The sequence below is a fragment of the Gallus gallus genome, chromosome 1 (genome assembly GCF_016699485.2).
Source record: "Gallus gallus isolate bGalGal1 chromosome 1, bGalGal1.mat.broiler.GRCg7b, whole genome shotgun sequence".
NCBI classification, from domain to species: domain Eukaryota; kingdom Metazoa; phylum Chordata; class Aves; order Galliformes; family Phasianidae; genus Gallus; species Gallus gallus.
In genome coordinates, this window is record NC_052532.1 from 177,688,642 (window position 1) to 177,711,585 (window position 22,944).

At 38.9% G+C, this 22,944-nt stretch overlaps 1 long non-coding RNA gene across 1 annotated transcript in view; it reads left to right on the forward strand.

The window, feature by feature from the left end:
• LOC112531582 overlaps positions 1-22,944 on the forward strand; it is a 107,757-nt gene that overhangs the window by 18,007 nt on the left and 66,806 nt on the right. Inside the window, exon 2 of the long non-coding RNA XR_003073460.2 lies at positions 10,090-10,134. This is a non-coding gene — a long non-coding RNA (uncharacterized LOC112531582). The remainder of the gene's footprint in view (positions 1-10,089; positions 10,135-22,944) is intronic.

Sequence of the window (22,944 nt, forward strand, 5' to 3'; positions counted from 1 at the left end):
CAAGGTTTGGTTCTTGTATTGTTGCTACCTGAGTTCATATATTAGTGATGCTGAATTGATCTGTTTAACTCACTTACCAAATGTCACCTATCTGTACTAGAAACCGTTACTTATGGTTTTGGGAATACCTTTAAATGATTTTCATCTTTTCCTCTAGTTATTGCTTTTGGGACTTGCAAGATTAGTTTATAATGAATCTAGTAGCTATAATGCCACAGAAGTATAGATACTTGGTTTATCTCCCAAAGAACAATGCTTGGTTGGATTCAGCAGCAGACAGCACTTGCTCTGAGGTGCTCTGCCCACCAGCTGTTCTGTATTCTGAGCACTTTGAGGATGGGTCTACATGAAATCAGTCTTTGAAACCTGAACTTGCACTCCTCACCTTTTAGATTTCCTTCTGTGTCTGTCTCTGTAGCCCATTATCCATCATGTAGTCCTGCAACCCAGTGGGCATATTTTATTAACCAAAAGAAGAGATGGCACATGGGAGGCCAAGACCCCAGCAGTAATGCTGTACCTGTGTGGAGTACTCCATCCTCATCGGCATGGAGGCCCTAAGGTGTTTCTAAACACTTTTGTGTATGCGAAACAGAGATATTCTGACACTTCAAATTATTTTCCACATTTGAATGCTACATGCTGGTGCTTCGTGCAAAAAAAATTGTTTCTTTTAATAAATCAGGTAGGCCAAATTCTCAGTGCACTCATCTGAGGGCAGAAGTTAAGGTTTCAATCAAAACCCGACAATCATAGTCAATAAAAGGAATACTGATGAACTCTGTGCTATCTGGATTAGGCCTTGAATGAATTACTCCACAGGGGAGTCTACAAGTAAACCTGCAGTTTACCTGTTGTTCACCGACTGCTAACAACAGCATCAACAATAATATCTGGTCACTAGTGGTGTTCCTCAAGGGTCGGTGCTGGGGCCTGTCCTTTTCAATATCTTTATTGATGACCTGGGTGAGGGCACTGAGTGCACCCTCAGTAAGTTTGCAGATGACACCAAGTTGTCTGGAAGTGTCAATCTGCCTGGGGGTAGTGAGGCCCTACAGAGGGATCTGGACAGGCTGGATAGCTGGGTGAAGCCAATGGGTTGAGGTTCAACAAGACCAAATACCGGGTCCTGCACTTCAGCCACAACAACCCCAGGAAACGCTACAGGCTTGGGGCAGAGTGGCTGGAAGACTGGGTCTGAAGACTGGAAATGGACCTGGGGGTATTGATTGATGCTAGACTGAACATGAGCCAGCAGTGTGCCCAGGTGGCCAAGAAGGCCAATGGCATCCTGGCTTGCATCAGAAACAGCATTGCCAGCAGGAACAGGGAAGTAATTATCCCCCTGTACTCAGCACTGGTGAGGCCGCACCTTGAGTACTGTGTACAATTTTGGTCCCCTCACTGTAAGAAAGACATCGAGGCCCTGGAGCGTGTCCAGAGAAGGGCAACAAAGCTGGTGAGGGGTCTGGAGCACAGGCCTTATGAGGAGCAGCTGAAGGAGCTGGGATTGTTCAGTCTAGAGAAGAGGAGGCTCAGGGGAGACCTTATTGCTCTCTATAACTACCTGAAGGGAGGTTATAGTGAGCTGGGGGTCAGCCTCTTCTCTTGTGTAACTAGTGATAGGACTAGAGGGAATGGCCTCAAGCTGCGCCAGGGAGGTTCAGGCTGGACATTAGGAAATACTGCTTCTCTCAAAGAGTGGTCAGGCACTGGAATGGGCTGCCCAGAGAGGTGGTAGAGTCACTGACCCTGGAGGTGTTCAAGGAATGTTTGGATGTTGTGTTGAGGGACATGGTTTAGTGAGAAGTATTGGTGATGGGTGGATGGTTGGACTGGGTGGTCCTGTGGGTCTTTTCCAACCTTTGTGATTCTATGATTCTATGATTCTATGATCTTAATGTCAGGTGAAGGTTGTACTTTGTTATTTTAAAATATTTTATATATATTCATTTTTGTATCTTTCAAAGAGAATCCAGGTGTGGTGGAACAGGGACAAGCAGCTCAACTGTCTGCACTTTGCCTGTAATGAGAACATTAGCCAGTGCCTACACCCATCAGGATCATTTACTAAACTCTACTCAAATACACGCTGTTAAAATAATGGCTGCTGTGTATGCTGTGGACAATGAAGGGTCAGGAGCTATCTAACTTGATCCCAGTCACAGACCTTGTTTGGTCTCGGACTTGCTCTGCTCTTACAGTGGGAGGACATTTACCCCCCTGGTCCCCACCTGGAGGCTTGGGGGTGCAGCGCTCAGGGACATGAGAAAGACTAGAATCCTGGCCACCAGTGAAGACCGAGGCAAAGAACTCATTCAGTACCTCAGCTTTCTCTTTGTCCGCTGAAGCCAGTTCTCCTTTTAAATTTACTGAAGAAGGTACACCCGTTTTGGCCTGTCTCTTCTGGCCAATGTACCTGTAGAATGTATTCTTACTGTTTTTCACATCCCTTGCCAAGTTCAGTTCTACCTGCACCTTGGCTTTCCTGATCCTACGTCTGCAAGTCCGGACAGCATTCCTGTACTCTTCCCAGGTGACATGCCCTTGTTTCCAGAGCTTGTATGCACCTTTCTTTGCCCTCAGTGTGCCCAGCAGGTCCTTGCTGAGCCATGCCAGCTTCCTATCTCACCTGCCCACTTTCTTATTCAGAGGGATGGAGACCTCTTGTGCTTTCAAGAGGGCATCCTTGAAGAGTAGCCAGCTCTTCTCAACATCTTTATCTTCAAGGACAGCATCCCAGGGGATCTTGGCCAACAATCCATTGAACAGCTTAAAGTTCGCTCTTCCAAAGTTCAGGATCCTGAACCCACTCTTTGCCAGGCCCACATCCCTTGAGATCACGAACTCAACCAGGGCATGGTCATTGCAGCCCAGGCTGCCTCCAACGTTGACGCCTTTGATGATCTCATCTCACATGTGCCTTAATACAGATTCCAGGAGGATCTGCTCCATGTGCTCCATATGCCTTCCCAGGCACAGACATGAGGCTTACCAGCCTGTAGTTTACTGAATCTTCCTTTCTCCCTTTCTTAAAAATGGGAGTGATGTTTCCATTTTTCCAGTTCCTAAGGACTTTGCCTGACAGCCATAACTTTTCAATTATGATGGAGAGCAGCTCAATAACCACAGCAGCCAGTTCCTTTGGGACCCTGGGATGCATGTTGTCCAGACCCATAGACTTGTACACATTCAATCTCATGAGGCACTCTCTGACTTGCTCCACTCTTACACTCAAAAGGATTTTGCTTCTCCAATCCCAGTCTAAGGGTTCAAGGACTTGAGAGGTGTGGGAAGCCTGACTGGCTGTGAAGACTGAAGCAAAAAAACACTGAGTACCTCAGCCTTCTTCATATCTGTTGAATCCAGTTCATCCTTCTCATTTATCAGCAGAGGTGCACTCTTCTTTGTCTGTCTCTTCTGACCAGTGTAGCTGTAGAACCTCTTCATGTTATTTTTCACATCCCTTGCCAAGTTCAGTTCCACCTGTACCTCGACTTTCCTGATCTGCTCTCTGCTTGTCCAGATAGCTCCCCTTTTCTTCCCAGATCACCTAGCCCTGCTTCCACTGCCTGTATATTTCATTTTTTTCCACCAATTTGACCAACAGTCTTTGCTCAGTCATGCTGGTTTCCTGCCTCTTCTGCCTGATTTCTTGTACTGGGGAATGGAGAGCTCCGTTTTTCTCAGAAGGGCCACATCTTGGCCTTTAGTTACACTCCCACAAAAAATTCCAGTAGTGAGTGTTAGAAAAGGATACTGGCCTGTACAATTGGAAGACACAATTTACCTTTTGTTCTGTTGATCACAGACCAGGAGTTGTACCATTTCTAAATTCCAGTATTTCTGTCCCTAAATATTTGTGCTTGAAAAATGTGGATGTTTTGGATCCACGAGGCCATTTTCCTGGTGTAGCCCTGAGCTGAACCGGATCATTGTTCACAGATAGCTGATAGACAGAACACTGCTGGAAGTGCCCATACCCACTTTGGAGGATCCCATGTCCCCAGGGTCCCCTTTTCTGTTGCTGCAGCTCACTGAGAAGATAGGTAGGCAAGGGTCTTATGCTGCAGAAAGTTTTGCAGGGAGTCGTGCCTGAAAATGATGACAGAATGCCTTTGGACACTTCTATAATGTTGGGGGGGCTTGCGTGTCAATAGAAGACACCCATTTGGGGTGTGAGATCCTTTTAGTAAAAATTTTTTCTCTGCCCCTTGAAATTAGTCTTGATTTGCTGATTGAAAAGCACAAAAATAATGATATATACTAGTCTTGTTTAGTCATTGGAAAAAAAATAATACTGTGCAGATCTCGTTGCTGAATGCATACTATGTTTTCTCTTTTCTCAGAAGAAAGAAAAAAAATGTGAAAATCTTGATGAAATACGAAGTAGTATGTGTTACGTTGCCAAATATGCTGGAAATATCTTTCCACTGGAGAGGTTACCTGGTAGTTTCAGCTGCTTTGCTGGAAGGAAGTAAAAAGACGGCAATTTTTCAAAGTGGCTGAAAAACAATTGGAGCAAATTCACATAGCTAGCTATTCAAAATGGCTTTAAATCTATAATCATGGCAATTAGAATGATAAAACAAAGTTAGTTTTCTTTTAACGGCATTCTTCACTGTAGTTTTGAAGTCTATGTTATGCTGAGGCTAACAGTGACATCCTCCCAACAAAATGTTCAGTGAATAGCTTAGAAATCAAACGTTACTGCTGTGCCTGATTTTTCCATCTGAGTCTCAAATGCAGCTATAGGGACATTCGAGTGAAGACACTCTTGGCTTAGCTAGAAGTGATAATTGCAATTATGGTAAGATACTCAAAGCTAATCTCAGAAAGAAAGAAGATCTATTTGGGACATAGCAAAAGACTTAAGAATACTTAGTACATTCTTCTATATACGTGCTAACTGTCTGGTGCAGAAAAGACATTGAACAGTTAAATAAGTAGTAGAAATTGTACACTGTCATTCACTGTATCAGCTATAGTGTCCACACAAAGTGATTGTAGTTTGCACTGACATACCAGGGAAGATTATTCATGGAGTAGAAATCATATTAACTAAGTGTAAAGACGATACAAAACTCATAGCTTTTTTTAATATTAGGGATAAAGAAAAAATTACTTGAGAATACAGAGGTATTAATATCTTCACCAAAGGGGGATTCAGAACTCTTCTTAGAGAAAGACTAGATGACAGATCTGCTTGGAAATCATCAGTAGCAATCAAATCAGAGGAACATGAAAAGTAGCAGAAATAGTGGGCATGAAATGATATATTAATTGGCAACATGATACAGAAAAAAAAAAAAAAATAGATGAAGACTGCCTGTGTAGCTGCATTAAGCCTCCAGTAAATTGGTGATGGTCTCTTTATACAGCTCTATGAGAGCAGTTACCGAAATACTGCCTTTATTTCAGGAGATCTCTTTAATTTGAACAAACTAAACAAACTGAAAAGGAGTTCAGAAAACAATCAAAAAAAACACCACAAAACAACAAAAGCAACTGTGAAGAAAGATTGCTCCAGCATCGAAGGTGTCAAAGACTGTGTGAGATTTAATGGTGCTGCCCAGCGGTATAGGAGGGCTCTCAAGATCCTGCCTAACTTACTGAGGCCAGATCCCATCTGATGTGGGGCATGACTCCTGCACTGGGTTATAAAAGCTAAGGGAGAGTGGAGGCCAGGATCTGAGGTTTTCTACCCTAGTAAGTCCTCAGCAATTCTCTGAAGACTGGGAAGTACTTTGAAGTTTATGAAAGGAAGGCCTGAGGACCAAGAAAAGAAATAAATACAATAAAGAAAAAAACCCAAGAATGTTCAGAAGCCATATCTCAGACTTAATATATTATATATATAAGACAACTCACAGCTGGAGATTTCCAAACTATTTGGAAAGAGCACGTGCAAACGGACTACATGGAACCATCTGGGAACATGATTTTAGAATGCTGTTGATAATGCGTTATGCCCACATATAGTGTCAATATCCAGCATTTGTGAAATTATCTCCCTGAGTCATCACTGCTGCCATTACTGTTGTTATCAGTATAGTAACAGTCAACAACACAGTTAAAAACACACATAGGATAATGAAGTTGAAGTCCAGTCTTAACAATCCAAGTACTAAGTATCAACCTCAATATCACTGAAGTCAAATCTTAATGATTCCTAAAGCTAGATTTCATTCCCAAATTCTGCTACTAATTCTGCACAATTCCTTGAAATTTGTCAGAAGAAAAAGTACTTAGAAAACACATCTGGAAGTCTTTGAAATAAAAGACAGGACACAGTTGTGGTCTGTTAAGTAGGTAAATACTTGTAGAACAGAAAATATGTAAAGTTCCTCCTCTCCAGGTCAAAATATGCTTACAAAACTGATAATTGAATCTGTTGTAAGTTGGAAACCACACCAGAAGTGATCTGTCTGGATCTGTTTAGTCTTCTTTGTAGCATGCATTCAACTGAATGAATGAAAGTATTATTTCTACTCCATCCTCCCATTTCTGTATACAAGAGAAGGAAAACTTAAAAGGTTACAAATTCTACAGTCATCCCTGGTACGTTAAGTGAGAACAGCAGATGCCATCCAGATCTTCCCAGGACACAGGGAAGCCTCATCAAAGAAGTCCTCCATGCTTTGGAGAACAGCAGCCACTGCTAGAAACTATTCAGATGATTTTTTTTTCCCACTGAGCACTCATTATTCTTTCTGGCCTGATGTGGGAGAAAGAGAAAGAAGTAGCACACATAGGCTTGGTAACAGACAATGTTTTGGGGCAACCTCTTGTAGATGAAATCTTTGAAAATCCAATATGTAAAATATCTTTGACAAGCTTACACTGAATTAAATAAGATTCAAACATGATTCATTTTCACTGAACACATATGGCTAGTTTGTGCCATATACATTCAGTATGTTTTATTGACTGGGATCTTCCCACTTAAATAAAGACACTATTTATCTCAGTTTTCCTCAGACAGAAACTCAAAAATAAATCAGAGCTGAAATATTCAGATCAAGCTCCGATAGTCCTTACAGTCAAATACTTAAAGTGACTTAAGCGCTTAAAAGACCGAGTGTCTTCAGGGAAGACTAAGACTGGAACTTGTACGTTAGCACTTTGAGGAAGGAGTTTCACTATGATTAAAGGAAATTTGTTTCTAGCTCTCAGTTGTTCTGATTCGGGAAGAAAACACCTGTCTTGGACTTGAGAGGATAAATGATGCAAGCAATTATATTTCCTGGTCATGTTAAATAAAAAACAAAATATATCAAATGATCCTGGTGAACAGAAATATTTATAATACTATAGTCATAATTTGTTTAGGTTGGATGTCAGGAGGAAGTTCTTTACTATGAGAGTGGTGAGATGCTGGAATAGGCTGCCCAGAGAGGTTGTGGATACCCCATCCCTGGAGGTGCCAGGTTAGATGGGGTCCTGGGCAGCATGGTCTAGTATTAAATGTGGAGGTTGGTGGCCCTGCCTGTGGCAGCAGTGTTGGAGATTCATGATCCTTAAGATCCCTTTCAACCCAGGCCAATCTGTTTAAAATATTTTTGAGAGGGAAATAAATGTAGTGATGTGATTTTGCTTTTTAAAAAGAAATCTGGAAGGAATTACAAACTAAAGCAAAACAAGTGAATAAAGACTGTATAGATATGACTAGAAATGCAGTTTTTGAATAAAGAATAAATGAGGATTAACCCCAAAATGCCCTGTGTTGTTAAAAATTGATTTATTGCCTCTGCATAAATTGCTACCTAACAGCAGAATGTAGCATGGATACGTGTTACAACAGATTGATTCTGTACTAACTTTTCAAAAGGATATTCTTAAAAAATACCTATTGAAGGAGAACGTGAGCTGTTTCTCTACTAGGCTGCCCTTTGGAAACCATGGAAACTGCAGGTTTGCCCAGGACATAAAAGAGAGCTCTATTGCATCGGACACATTTATTTGTTTAGATTCAAAGTTTTATAGCAATGGAAGTTATTATAACATTGTACTGCAGCTCTTTGTCAGGACCCTGACCTCCACACTGCAGCAGTACTCCTTGGATATAAGAAAGTCTTTAAATCTCTGGTGATCTGCTACAATAACAGCTGTTATTGCTGTCAGGCCTGTATTCCTGTGAAGCAGAAAATCATTACTGATCAATAAATCATGCTCCTAAGGAAATATGGGAAGGTGATGGCATCATCTCTCACTGTTCCATCCTTGCGGCAGAAACAGGAGCTGCCCCAGCAGCAGCTTCTCCCTGCAGAGATGCACAAGAGAAGCAGCCCTTGAGCACTGCCCTCTAAGAAAGCAGTATGCCACTTGTAAGAATTATTAGCTCATAAAGATGGCCCAGATCCCCACTGTCTGTAGCCGCAGAGTCATGTCCATGCTATAGGTACCATGACACCCAACAATTCTGCTTTGCTTCAAGGTAAAAAAGATGGAAAGTGCAAAGAAGTGAAGAAAAGGCCACTTGAAAATCAAAATGCTGAGGAGGTTGTTCCTAAAGAAGGGAGAGAAAATTTAAAAGAAAGAGAATGTGAACACAGATGTGTATGGTAATTTTTCACTGCAGCATTCAGTGATAAAGCAGTTGCACTGACATTTTTCCCAAATAATTCTATGCAGGAAGGAATACTAAATTAAAGATTTTGTCCAATTGAAAAAAGAAATACAATTTTGTTAAATGCCATTTGGCAAAAGTGCTTGCAAGGTAAATTAGTGATACATATTAATTAGAAAGCCTATCAGGAATCTTGGGTTAACTGTTGTTTATACGTATACATATACCCTACAATTAGAACATTAGCTATGAAGAACATTTATCCATAAATCATGAATGTACTAAGGACTGTTGAATGTACTGGGGGTTAGATATTAGGTACTAAGGTTAGAATTAAAATTTTGTTTTTTTCTCCTTAACTTATTTCCAAATGCACTTTGGAAAGATTAAGATATATTTCCTCGTGACTTTGCTTGACTAACTGATGCTGAGCAAGTATTTTAACATGCATGCCTCTGAGATGTTATGGATCAATCCAAAGATATTCTGAATGGGATAAACTGCTCTTTGGTTTATTGGAAGCTTTCTTTACTACTTTAGGTAAAATGTGGCCAGTCTTGCTGTGCAAATAGAATTGGGAGCTAGGACAGACTGACCTACCAACCAACCAATCCACCAACCAACCAATAGATATCAAATCAATATTTGAGTTAATGAACTGAGTTTCAGTAAAACTCTCTGAACTAAAATTTCATTTCTGGGAAAAACTGTTAACCTGAAAAACAATCTCAGGTCAGATTGATTTCAAACTAAAAAGATTATACAAAAGACTTAACATTTTAAGTGTTTTAAAGTGTTATTTTCATACCTGAATATTATTAAAAAATACTATTTGTACCACTAGTAGCGTTGGTAATGCTTTAATTTGGGGGGGAAAAAAAATCCTATCCTTTTTCACAATAAAAAATACTTTTCTTCCTTCTAAATTCCAGCTTTTCCAAATTTAATATTTCAAAATGTCTCAAAATGGTACAGGTACTATTTTCATCATATAGCTGTGAATTAATTTTCCTTTGCCATCATTTGAATTGTTTTTTAAGTATTGTGTACTTTTGCTTAGTTTCAGTGGAAACGTATTTCATTGCATTAATTATGAAATATATGCATAAGCAGAGAAACAGTATCAGTGCAGACAGTTTATTTATGCCATTAGAGTTTCGATCTAATCTTTAACATCTTTTTTTTGTGGTAATTCTTTCTCAACTCTAATGAGCTAGGCTTTAATATGAAATTGGGCAAGTGTCCAAGGAGGAGGAAAGAGAGTTTGAACCTTCTGCTATTCTGGACTACAACAATGAAAACTAATAAGATCATATGGAAAGCTGCCAAGGCTCTAAGAGATGTATTTATTATCTTGAACAACTTCAAAATAAAACAAAATAAATGCAAAGTAAACAACAGGATGATCAGAGAACAATTACTGAATCTCAACATTAAAAACAAATTTTAAAAATACTTTAATTTCAAGATTAATGGAATCTTTCATCACACAGGACAAACACAATTCTCTTTTAATTTAGGTTCTTCTCTCTTTTTGAGGAGGAAAAGAAGTGTATTCTACAAAGGTAAGATAAATGGGAAATATTTTGTGGAGATCATAGAAAGTAATTAAATGCCAACTCCCCTGGAAATCAGTAATATGAAAATTCTGTAAACACGTCTTTAGGATTATGGGATTACTATAATTTGCTAGTTTAATGCAATCCTTTGTCTTTACATGGAGAAAAAGCATTTGACAAGGTTGAGTGGCCAGTTTTTAATCAAGTAAATATTTTGAAAGTTTTTCAAGGATACGGAAGTGTAAAATGAGTTTTAAAAACCAATGGCATTCTGTAATATATTTTTCTAAAGAGAAAGTAAGGTGTTTAAGAAGTTCAAGAGCTCTTTCAAGAGTTATACTTTGTTCTATTTCCCATACCTGATGGTGTCCACTAACGTAGTTACACCACTGTAGAAAGCCACTAGGTTGATCAGTCAACTGGGATTACACAGACTCAATTGCAAACACTTTGCACTTGGCCCTGTTGAACTTCATTTGGTTCACATAGGCCCACTTCTCAAGCCTGTCCAGATCTGTCTGTATGGCATCCTTTCCTTCTATCATGTGAACAGTACCACTCAGCTTGGTGTCATCAGCAAACTTTCCGAGGGTGCAGTTGATCGCACTGCCTGATGCTAAAGAACACTGGACCCAAGACAAAACCCTGGGGGACACCACTTGTTAATAGTCTGCACCTGAACATAGAGTGGTTGAATGCCACCACCCCCTGGCTGTGACTATCCAATTTTTTTCCCACTAAGTAGTCCAGACATCAAATCCATCTCTCTCCAATTTAGAGATAAGGACAAGTCAGAGGACAGGAACACACCTGTAGCAAAGCCGTTAAGCAGATGAATGTGTCTAATGCTGTGGGTGGGCTTTAGGATGAGAACGTTGCTTGTTCTGACCTTCACTGATTATGTAACTTGTAGAGTTATTGGTAGTTGTTGAAAGCATAGAAAATCCTGGTCTTATAATCACTTTTCACCAAAATAAAGTACCAAAGAAACACTGGGTTAAATTCTCTGCTACTTCTTGTGAGAGGGAGAGCATAGGATGCACAGTCCAGGAAGGGTAGTGTTTAAGGAAAGGATGTGTTTAAGGAAATCCTGTAGGACCAAGTGGGAACGCAGTGCTGCATATATTGACACTATGCAGCCCAGATATCAAAAGTACCCCTACCTAAAATACTGACAAACTGGATGCATGGACATGATTGTGTAAGTAACTAAATTAAATACCACTACTTGGACCATGTATTTTGCTTTAAATTGTTAACTGTCAATTTAACTCCTCCTTGGTGTTCACCTATTCAAGGAAATTTTACGATAACAAATATTTATCACAGTTTAATTTTGAATGCTTCATTAAGTTCTATTATACTTGAGGATATTGGTGGAGGAAAGCCATCATTCTTCCTAGGTTGTTATTACTACATATTTATTGTGCATTCACTTAAATTTTGCTGCACTTGTTATCAATTTTGGCAAAATGGAAGCTGAAGTAGAGTATGATTCTCCTGAGATTTGGGAATGCCATTGACTTGTACCATTCTCTTTGTGACTGAATGAGAACATCACATCCTGTGGCTCATAAATGAGCCAGTGTGAATGCACGATAGTCTGCAACTCTCTAAATGCAGCAACCCAGCCACATCTTTTTCTTAATCATAAACTGGAATTGAACTTATTCAGCTCATATAACATAACAGGGGCATCTGTCCTCTAAGTGCAGCAAGGATTTCATATCATCTCCTTTGTTTAAAATACATTATTAGTTTTTTCAAGCTGTATTAAATTGGGTGAGGGTTATGTCAAGATATTTTTCACTCTCAGCAAGCAAGCGTGGGAGGAACAGTATATTTATTCAGAGCACTTTTCCAGTCAGTGTATTTACAGCCTCCACTTTTATTTTAGATAAAGCTAAGCCATTTCCTAGGGTTTTAAAAATAATAAACAGTAAAGTCACCTGCATGGGTTTTTTTAATCTTGATTACCATTTCTCCAACTCTTCTGATCATTGAAAAAGTCATCCTAACTGGAATTGGTTCTTCTGAGATCATCTCTGCTTATTAGGGCCACCTCAGAGGACATGAGCGCTAGAGCTAGGCTGGCAAATGATACAGCACAGAAGATGTCCTGCTTTTGTCTTGTATTTTCCTTTTGATAAAACTCTCCCATCTACTCTCTGGGCATTGTTCATGACTTAGAAGGGATCATGGACAATAATTTGCCTCTCAAGTATACTCTGTTCTTTATTCTAGAAGAATCATAGAATCATAGAATCACAGAATCGCTGAGGTTGGAAAAGACCCACAGGATCATCCAGTCCAACCATTCGCCCTTCACCAATGGTTCTCGCTAAACCATGTCCCTCAACACAACATCCAAACACTCTTTTAACACCACCAGGCTCAATGACTCCACCACCTCTCTGGGCAGCCCATTCCAGTGCCTGACCACCCTTTCAGAGAAGTAGTATTTCCTAACATCCAGCCTGAACCTTCCCTGGTGCAGCTTGAAGCCATTTCCTCTAGTCCTATCACTAGTCACCCGAGAGAAGAGGCTGACCCCCAGCTCACTACAACCTCCCTTCAGGTAGTTATAGAGTGCAATAAGGTCTCCCCTGAGCCTCCTCTTCTCTGGACTGAACAATCCCAGCTCCATCAGCTGCTCCTCATAAGGCGTGTGCTCCAGACCCCTCACCAGCTTTGTGGCCCTCCAACAAGAACAGAAGAAGTTTATGAAAAGGCTTAGTGTACAACATTAGATTTTCAAGTAACAGTGAGTGTTTTAAATCATTCATTTTGCCTTTTTTTTTCCATATTTTCCTTTTTTCTCTTATTCCAGCACAGTACTGCTAGACCAGTAGGTATATTTAATTTAATCTGTAAGAATGGTGCTTCTATGATTTGTTTTTCTAGTGTCACTGCTGAGCACTTCTGCACAGTTGTGTACATTCAGCACCGAAATGACCAGCTAATGAGAGGTGGCAGGAAGTTAGGTGGGTCACTAAAGTTCACAGCTACATCACATGTCAGCCTCGGCTCTGGTGCCATGGGCTAAAATCCAAAGGACAGGGTGTATGGAGCAGAGATGTAAAGGTAGTGCTCCACTTATTCTCTCCATTAAGGTCATTTTTCTCATAACAACTAAATAAGAGTAGTTAATTGGAGTGACTTGAAAGAACAGAGAAAATGTCCATTACCTTGTAAAGGACTTTGGAACTCTGCTATTTGTCTTTTGTTTTTCTTTCAGTCTTCTGGCACTGCTGTTCCAAATTACAGTATGTAGCAGGTTTCCATTCATATCAATATTTGGTGAAGTTATGAGCACTGCATTTACTGTACACAGGCAAACACATGGCCTCACAAGGGATTTTACTACCACGTCTAAGATGGCAGAGTAGATACTGACTCATGCCATACACCAAAAGAATCATGGAGGAGAGGTTACAGTGTACAGAGTACATCTAATGGTATTTTAAAACATTTTTGGAGTGATGGAATCTCCTTAAAGGGACAATTGGGCAGGCTGGGGTGCATCCATGGACAATCCAGTGATTCCTGTTTGCCTAACAACCTATTTTTCTTCTGGAAAAAAAAAAAAAAAAAGAGGTTGAGAATGCACGTATAGAGAAACCTTCTCCCCATGAGGTTGGTCCATAGAGACAGTTCTGCCTGAACCATGGGGCATTTACAAAACCTGCCCCTTCCAGCTGGATTGTGCTGATTGTGCTGTGATCCTACAGAGAGGGAGGAATTAAGCTTTGCCTATCAGAATCATGAAGGAGCATTAACTCAAGATTACCTCATTCTATGTATAGATACACAGGTTATATAAACATCATTCCTCAAATATTTACTTTATAATATAGAGACAACATACAGTAAAAATCAAATGCTGAATTTATTTCTTGTGAACCATTAACAAAGCTAAGTATGCTTAGTGAAAAACTGTTTCTAGCATTTTCCTTTCTCAGCAGAACAGGCTAGAGTTACTACCACATAATTTCCCAGTAAATCTAAGTAACAATCTGACTATGTAATGGCTCATGGTTTAGAAAAAAACAGGCTCCAGATGATGTGCATATTTCTATATTCACAGTTGTGATAACGTAAAGTTCACATTTATACTGAGATAAATGACCAGCCAACATTGTCAGCTGTAGTACACTAAAAAGAGGAAAAACTGAGGATGGTTAAAGACTCATTGTGGAGACCTCACTGTGGCCTTCCAGTACTTGAAAGGAGTTTAGGTTTCTAAGTTCTTAGGTTTCTAAGTGGGTGACTGACTTTTTATGTGGTCTGATGGTGACAGTACAAGAAGGAATGGTTTTAAATTATAAGGAGAGATTTAGATTAGAAATTCTTTACTTAGAGGGTGGTGAGGCACTGGCACAGGCTGCCCAGAGAGGCTGTGGGTGCTCCATCTCTGGAGATGTTCAAAGTCAGGTTGGATGGGGATCTGAGCAGCTTGATTTGGTGGGTGACAGCCCTGTCCAAGGCAGGGACTTGAAACCGGGTGATCTTTGAGGTCACCTCTAGCCTAAGCCATTTGATGATTTTACGATTATGCAGTGTGGATCATTTTGCCTTCGTGCAGCACTGCTGCTACAGCAACTCCATTGGTGGATGAGAGCAGGAAAGCAGCCTGGCCTCGAGGGAAGTCTTCTGCAAGATTTTCTCTAATAGAGGCAAGTGTAGGGTGCTCACCAGACCAGCTAACTTCTCCTTCAGCCACGCTAAAAAGAAAACCTTAAGGATACGAAGTATTGTGCTGCATTAGGAGTGAATTCACTGTAACATTCAGTATGAACTCACTGAAATCCGAATGTTATCTCCATAATTTCAGGATTTGTTCTCATACACTCGTGAGTCTCTACCAAGATGGCTATACCACATTGCCCTCAATGAACCGAAAATTAGCAAGAAGTTCTGCTGCTTCATCCACGGACCTGGAAATGTCAGGCACAGTAAAACTCACAAAAGTAAAAGATTTTAATTATGTGAATGCTTTATGTTCTGCATCACATGAATCATACAAGATCTTACAGAAATCTAGCTTGATTCCAATGTATTATTCATCAGGTTTCCCTTTTGTCTGGAAATGTTACAATAACCTTGTCTGAGCAGGCTGGACATTGCAGCCTCACGATGCATGTGGAGAACACTGGCACCACTCTGTTACAGCAATAGCACTACCCACTGTCCTGCCTATAATCCTATTGAAATACTTTGGAAATTTGATGATGAAAGGTTTTTAAGTCAGAATTATTCCTCTACCTGTCTTCTGGGAAAATTAAATGGTCAGTGGAGGTTTTTCATCTTAACATTGTTCAAGGCCAGACATACACACTCAAAAAGTTATTTGCATACATTTATCTATCAGGTAACAATTGTGCCTGTCAATAACTTTGCTACATACTGAATTTTTCAAAACAAAGATAAACCCCTTACAATTTAATTTATACTCAGTGTACCCACATGTTACTGATTTGCATACTCGTCAGAGTCACAAATCCTAATTTGTGTGTTGTGAACACCCTACAAGATTTCTATTAATATGAATGGCAGCTAAAAACTCTCAACACAATAGAAGATCAGGCCATATAGAGGGCACAGTATAATGTAATTCCTCTATATTAAATTCTTTGTTGTTTTGGTAATAGAAAGCTTTTTCTTTTCATTCCTTATCAGTTATTTGCTGAATTCATTTTTCCCTGTCAACACTGCAAGCAAAACTCTTTGCTGACGCAGATGGGTACATCTGCTTTCACTGATGCTGTGCTTATCTGCACCAGCGTTTCATTGATCCCAGCTCTCAGAATAATAGTGACTTTGCGGTATGAATAAGCCTTATTATTTTGTCCCCAAAAATTTCAACAGAGAACTGAGGAATACCTGTGTTATTTTTGTGACTGTTGTCGCTGAGCTGGAAAGGAGGAGACAACCTAAAGGAGCAAGTAGGGAAGGTGAAAAGGTGACCTTGGTAAGAGGTGGGCCACATCCAGCATCTAGGTACAGATGTGGCACAGACTGGGGAGCCCTTATCCCCAGCTCCAGTGGCAGCATCACACTAACAAGAGTAGGCATGAAATGAAAGACCAGAGCTCCCCTGGCAAGTGCTCTTGGGTTATGCCTAGATACCACAATTGGCTGTACCAGCTGGTGCTGAAGTAATGGGCAAGTTAAGGTGAAATTAACACTTACATATATGCAGTTTACTTTCTTGAGATTCCAACATGTAAGTTTTCTTGTAACCACAAGTTGCATACACCAACAAAAATATTAGATTGTGAGTAGATGCCTACTCTTAATGGGTGAGGTGGAAGGGATCTATCTGCAGGTCCTGGACCCCTTCTGTTAGCGCTGCAAGACAAGATATTCTCTTTCCTTTAGGGAACAGTTCAGCTATGCCAAGGGGAATTTGACCAGCAAGATGGATCTCAGAAACTTGAATGAGGACAGGGAATAGCCATGGATATCTCATACAAGCAAAATGCCTGCTCTGTAGCATTGTTGAGTCATCTCACACTGTTGAAACTTAAAAGACAACATTTTTATAATAAATGTTGATATATTTAAAGAATTGTTTTTTAAAAATGAATTTCATATTATGAGTTTTATATAGCCACTATTTTTTTGACAATTTAAGTGGTGAATTAAAGCTCCTTCAACTCTTGCTTTAAGGTGCTCGATAATGCCAGATGGTATTTAAACTTTGTTGTCTAATCACTCACTGCCGGTCTGTATTTCAAGAAACCCAGCAGCATCCCCTGCTTTATCTGGAATGATTATGGAGGAACTATAAATGGGAAAAATACCCATGATAAAATGCTTTTTTTCATTTTCATCTCTTTTTCGTCTAACGGAAATCTTCTTCTTCTGAAATCTTCTATAATTTTTGATGGGGTGAATGAACATTTAAAATCAAAACTTTTCTAGATGTTTTCATAAGTTTAAGTAGAGTCTGTAGGGTTGTGGAATTCTTTGGACAGAGATGACAGTTTGTAGTCAGATGAATTAAACAACTAGTATTTTAAGATTAACATAAATTTAGATAGACATATGATCTTCAAATCCAAACTGTGGCATTGTTTGTAACATAGATATAATAATCTCTACATATATATATATTTTCATATATATTTATGAAAATTATCCTATGGTAGAAAGTTGATTCTGAGCTTTTATGAAGAATACCTATTTAAAGAGAAAAATAATGCTACCTACATTGAATGAGTGTTTAAGCAGACATATTCTATTTCTTCTTTGTAAGGACTTAAAATACTAGTAAAAATATTTCTTTTCAGTCTTGCAGCTTATTGTTACTAATCATCATTGCATGTGATTTTATATTTACTTATTCTTAATGAATCTAGTTTAATCATAGTTTCTTTAGTCAAAGAATGTGATTTAAGTCACGTTGGGGAAATTCCAGCCAATTCCAGTTGGTGTGCATGAAGCCTTTCTATTGTTTTCCAACAGTGGCATGCTCCAATGAGATGTCTGTATTTAAAGCTATTCATAATCCTGCACCAAAAATCTTACTGTGTGACAGATACATTAATTAGATAACCTTTTCAAGATGCCTTTCAGGCTTTATCCAGTAGTTACCACAACATTCAAGAGTCTAAAACAGTAGGTGCTCTTAAAAAAACCCTGCTGTTTGTTTTCTTGAGTGTAACACCAAAAAAACAACGTAAGGACCAAGTTTTCCTCAGAATACCTTGAAATGCACTTGGAAAACAAATATGTTTCTAGAGGTTTTTTTAAATTTTATTTTATTTTTAATGTTTTCTTGGTGAGCCCAGCGCTCATACGTAGTGAAAATAGCAGGTGTTAAGTTGTTAATTCTTAGTAGTGAAGGCACAGGGGAAGAAACAAGGACGCTCAATTACAGAGTAACTTCTACAGACAACTAAATAGACTGTGACTCTGTAGCTTGGAAAAATGGGGTCCCAGGGAGACTACAATAAAGTTCTATTAGATCATAAAGAGCAAAGAGGAGGTGAAGAAGGAAAAAAAATATTTGCTGTCTTTTGGAAGAAAAGTGAAATGAAATCAGAAGGTGAATATTTTATAGCAGATGGAAGTAGTTGTTCATAGAATAAAGCTGTGAAATGCCTCTGTACAAGACAGAGTGGAACTCAATTGCGAAGGTTTACACTAACTATAAAAAGGCAGGACAAATGCACAGAAGTCATACTGGATTATTAAATAAAAACAAAGATAACAAATGCCCAGCTTTTGCCCCAGGAAATCTCTGATCCACAATTTTTGGATGTGGGAAGAATATATATGGGAGGTATCACTATTTGCTTGACCTCTTTTTTGCTGTTTCCTGAGCAGCCACTGTTAGTCATTGCCAGGAAGAAGAAAATGGGCTAGAGGAATACTTAGTCTTACAGGCAAGAGCTCCTTCTGTGTTACTCCTTAATAAGTTTCCCACTGCTTTAACAAGCTTGCTATTTCCAAAGTTTTCTTCCAATTTCTTAGAGGACTGATGTAAAGAGTTTTACTTCGTAAAAAGCTTCAAAAGTAGCAGATTTGGTGCTAAAGATTGTAAATAACCCTTATTGATTGGCTTTGTATGAAAAATAACAGTTCCCGAGTCATTTTAAGCTTTAGTGCCAATAAGTTACAACTTGAATTTCCTTTTACAGAAAACATTTTGTATGCCTAAGGGTTTTTCTAATGGTTTCTGTCATCATACACTGCTTCCTTTTAGTATTAATGACTTCTCGATCTACTGCTTTGCATCTGCATTCTCTTGAACCACTTCAGCACTTTATCTTTTGTCCTAGTTTTAACTTCTCTTCGGCTCTATTTATCAGCTGACTGTCAAAGACTGTTTTACAGCGTCTTTTAGAAGATCTTTCTGTATACTGCCCTGATTTATTCGAAAGCAGTGTCCTGTAATTTTTGCAGTGAATCTCAGACCTGGAGAAGATTTAGTGTCTTAAACACATGATCTCATTTCCACTGGGACATCCTACAGTCACGCTAAAATAGAAGAATCTTTACCACTTTGTTCACAACGTTGAAACTGCAATAGGAATAAATGACACAGTCTTACTCCTTCAGTAGCGACCATTGATTGAACTCTGAAAATAATTAAGAAAAAAAGTTAAATGTTTAAGTATCTGTTGTCCTTTCATTCTTTGTTTTTATAAAAGAATGGTATACAAGTCCTTCCAGATCTAATTCTCTTTGCCAGGGCACTGCAAAAATTTCAGGAACCTAAAGTGAGAGTTTATTTGTAATTGAGCGTGCGTTTTATTTTTTGATACAAGTAACTGAAAATTGTCCCTATTAGCAAAGCCAATTCTTGAAAAGATACTTGCTTTCAAAACCATAACTTTAACAGGCCTTTCTTTTTACTAATTCTTCTAAAGTAAAAAAAAAAAAAAAAAAAAAAAAATGTTTGTGGAAAAGTAGCCATCTTTCAAACCCCTTGAAAAAATGTCAAATAGTTTAGGTAAATATTTGTAGTCTTTCCAGGGTTTTCTTACCTTCAGTGGCGCTAGCAAGAAGCTGCTGGTTTAAGAGGTACTGACATTTAACTCATCAAACAGCCTAGAAAATTTGGATTTCTTGATATGATGAGTCCTTAATTAGAAAGGGTTTTGTTGCTTGTTGTTTTTTGTTTTTATTTTTGCTTTGTTTTGTATGTAAATACTGACAATGCCTGAATGTACCTTTGCTGTAAGCTTTGTCCCTGCCCCTCTTGCAGCAGAAAGGAAAAAGGAAAAGGAAATGAAAAGAAGGTTGAAATGAGCTCTAAATGGCTACACACTGCTGACCTATAACTCTCCAGACAATCCACCTGCATAGGTGAACTGTTTGTTTGGCTGTTCAGAGGAGGTTTACTTGCCATCTGTGATAGTACATGTATTCGGGATGAATCACCTCTGGGTTCTGCAGTTGCCTAGCGAGGGTGTGCTGAGAACATTGTCCACCCTCTTTTCTCTGAACTCATCCCAGAGAGCACCCTGGTTCTTTCTTTTTAGCCTTGCTTTTCTGTGTTTTAACATATAGATGTTTTACTCATATTTGACGAAGCTGCAGTGACGTACAAAGTCACAGCTACTGTGTAATTGGTACTGCTTGGTAGTCACTCAACCCCCAAATATATCCATAACATTTTGGGAAAAGCAAAAGCAGTTATCACAGTACAGCAATACCACAATTAAACAGAAAAAAAAAAAATCCTAAAGGTTTCTCCACAGCTTGTCCTAATCTCGAGTTTGACTCATAATGTGGCACTCACCATGGCTATCTTTAGCTGTCTAGACATTGAGTGTTTCATTTAGGCTGGTTGCCTAGGTCCTGTTTGTCAGAGATATCTCCTTAGCAGGACTCATCCCAGCTGTTATGTATTACTTTAAAAGAGAGTGAATTTTCTCTGCCATCTTTGTGTCCTTTGAAATATGGAAGCACATGAGAAAAATGTGCTTGTAAAAACACAAGATTTTGTACTCTCCCACCACTGTGGCCCTAAGCAAATGTGCACTGCACATTGAGGTTATCAGTGCACAGATAGCCTCAGGCAGCTCATTGCAACAGGGCAGCCTGCAGGCAACCACACTCAGTGCTGCTGATCATGACACCTGCGTAGTCTTGCATTTATCTAGAAGTGTAGCAAGAAGTTCTCATGTGAACACTGTCTGACTGTAGAAGTGATAAAAAGAGCTTATTTCTTTAAATTCCTTTAAAATCCTATAATAGCTCAAATGACTGAAAAGGGATAATCTCTGCTCTGGACCTTCCTGGTACAGTGTGCTGCATGTGGGTCGGAATCCTGCTCGATGACACCCCTCCTGGGGATCCTAGTGTCAAACGGGATGTAGGATTATCTATGCTATTCTTGTCTTATTGTGCTAGCTCTAATAAATAGCATTGTGAATGATACCTTGCAGAGTGCCTTTCTTACTGGGATCATACGAGCTAGCACCTCCTGGTGCAAAACAAAACAGTGTTAGGCACTATTAATAGCCTAAGGCAATTATAAAGAATAAAGAAACAGTTCTCATGAGATGCCTTTTACTAGTCTTATTTTCTGACTGCTGCTATGTATGAAGACCAAAGCTAGAGGATTGTGGCATTTGTACTTTTATTCTTAAAACGCGAAAAAGCCTTTTTTAAAAAACTTTGCTATCTTATCCAACCAAATATTTCCAAACTCATTATTGTGGCCAAGAAAGCATACAAGGAACTTCAGCCCAAAGGTATTTTTATTCAGGAAGAAATTTTCGTTTGAAATAGCAGTACTGCAAGAAAGACATTTCCAGAACCTCAACCTCGTGTTTGATGAGATCAGGAAATTAATTCAACAATGAAAAGCTGTAGCACAGATTGACACGGTAAAGGCATTTATCAAAGTTGGCCACGAGACTTTTTCTTGTACCACTGAAGAGATGTGCCTTGCATTCAAACTCTCAGTGAACAAAACACTAACATAGAGAGAAGCAGATGGCCTAATTTACTGGTAGCAGATCCTTTTAATATTAATTTAAGAGCTGTAGGTTCTAGGACAACAGAAGAGGTTGGTCCTCTAGTGCTTCAGCTTGATCTTTTGTAGTCTAATGTGAATTAGGTTTAGCAGAGTTTGAACTCAGGGCTATATATTTCTCCAGAATGAGAGCTGAAAGAGATGCAGATGGTTAGGCTAGTCCTGTTGAAAATATTAAATATTCAACTCTTGCCAAGCTGACAAAGGAAATAATTAGCTTAATATTTCTAAAATGTCATCTACACAATGCAGAATAAAATCAGAACAGGTCTCAGTACTGCTCAGTGCAGTGGCAACATGGGCATGTATTACTTATTACATATTCTAGATACATGTACACTATGACATATATACGTATATGTGGTGATCTTGGATGTCCACTGTGACACCACAAGGAAACGTTTGTCCCATACTGTTTCCTTGTACCATTACATGCCTGTGAGAATTGTGTTTATTTGAGCAATTCTGCTGAGTTTAAAAAGCTGCCTCAGACAGGTGTTGGCCTTTGAAAGACAGATGGTTTTCCTCTAGCACGCCTCTGGAGTGAGCTTTGGCTTTGAACCAAGCTGATAACACCTTGGTCTGGAAACATCTGTGATAGCTACTAACTGTGCTGAATTACTCAGTTTTTACTACAGTAATTGAAAACAAGTATGAAATGAGTATAGACTGCTAAAGCTAGTACAAAATGAAGGCCTGACCTACCCTGATTTATGTTAAGATGTTTTTTGTTTGTTTGCTTTTTAATCCAATTTTATTTGACCTAAAACTTTCTAGGAATCCTTCTGTGAGACTCCAAGACAAGGAAATAGTTATCCATCAAAAGCAAAATTCAGTAGGAGAAAGGACTGGTATTTGAAGTTTCCTGATGTAGTACTGAAATGGTTGAAAGATAATTCAACTTTTAAAATAAAATATCAATTGAATTTCCAAATTTTATCCCCAGTTTTCCTTAGGATTTGAAAGGTGTGTTTTTTTGGTTTTTTTTTTTAGCAAAACGAAAATGAAAAAGAAGTTTTCAGATATACTATGAGAGTCATCCTCCTATTCTGAGCTTTATTGCTCTTTTAATATAGTTATATCATCTAAGATGTCAAAATTTTAACTTCTTGTTCTATTTAGTTAGTGATAAGATTTTAAAAACCTCAGAACTTCTCACAGGATGGAAAGTTTAATCAGCTAGACTTGAGCCTAACTCTGAAGATCTTTTGCATAGATCTTCTTTGAATAAATTTGAACAAACTGTTCCAGCACTCCTAGTCTTGTTACTTTGGAAATAAAGATTGAAAACATCAGAAAAACAAGGTCACTCATGGCAG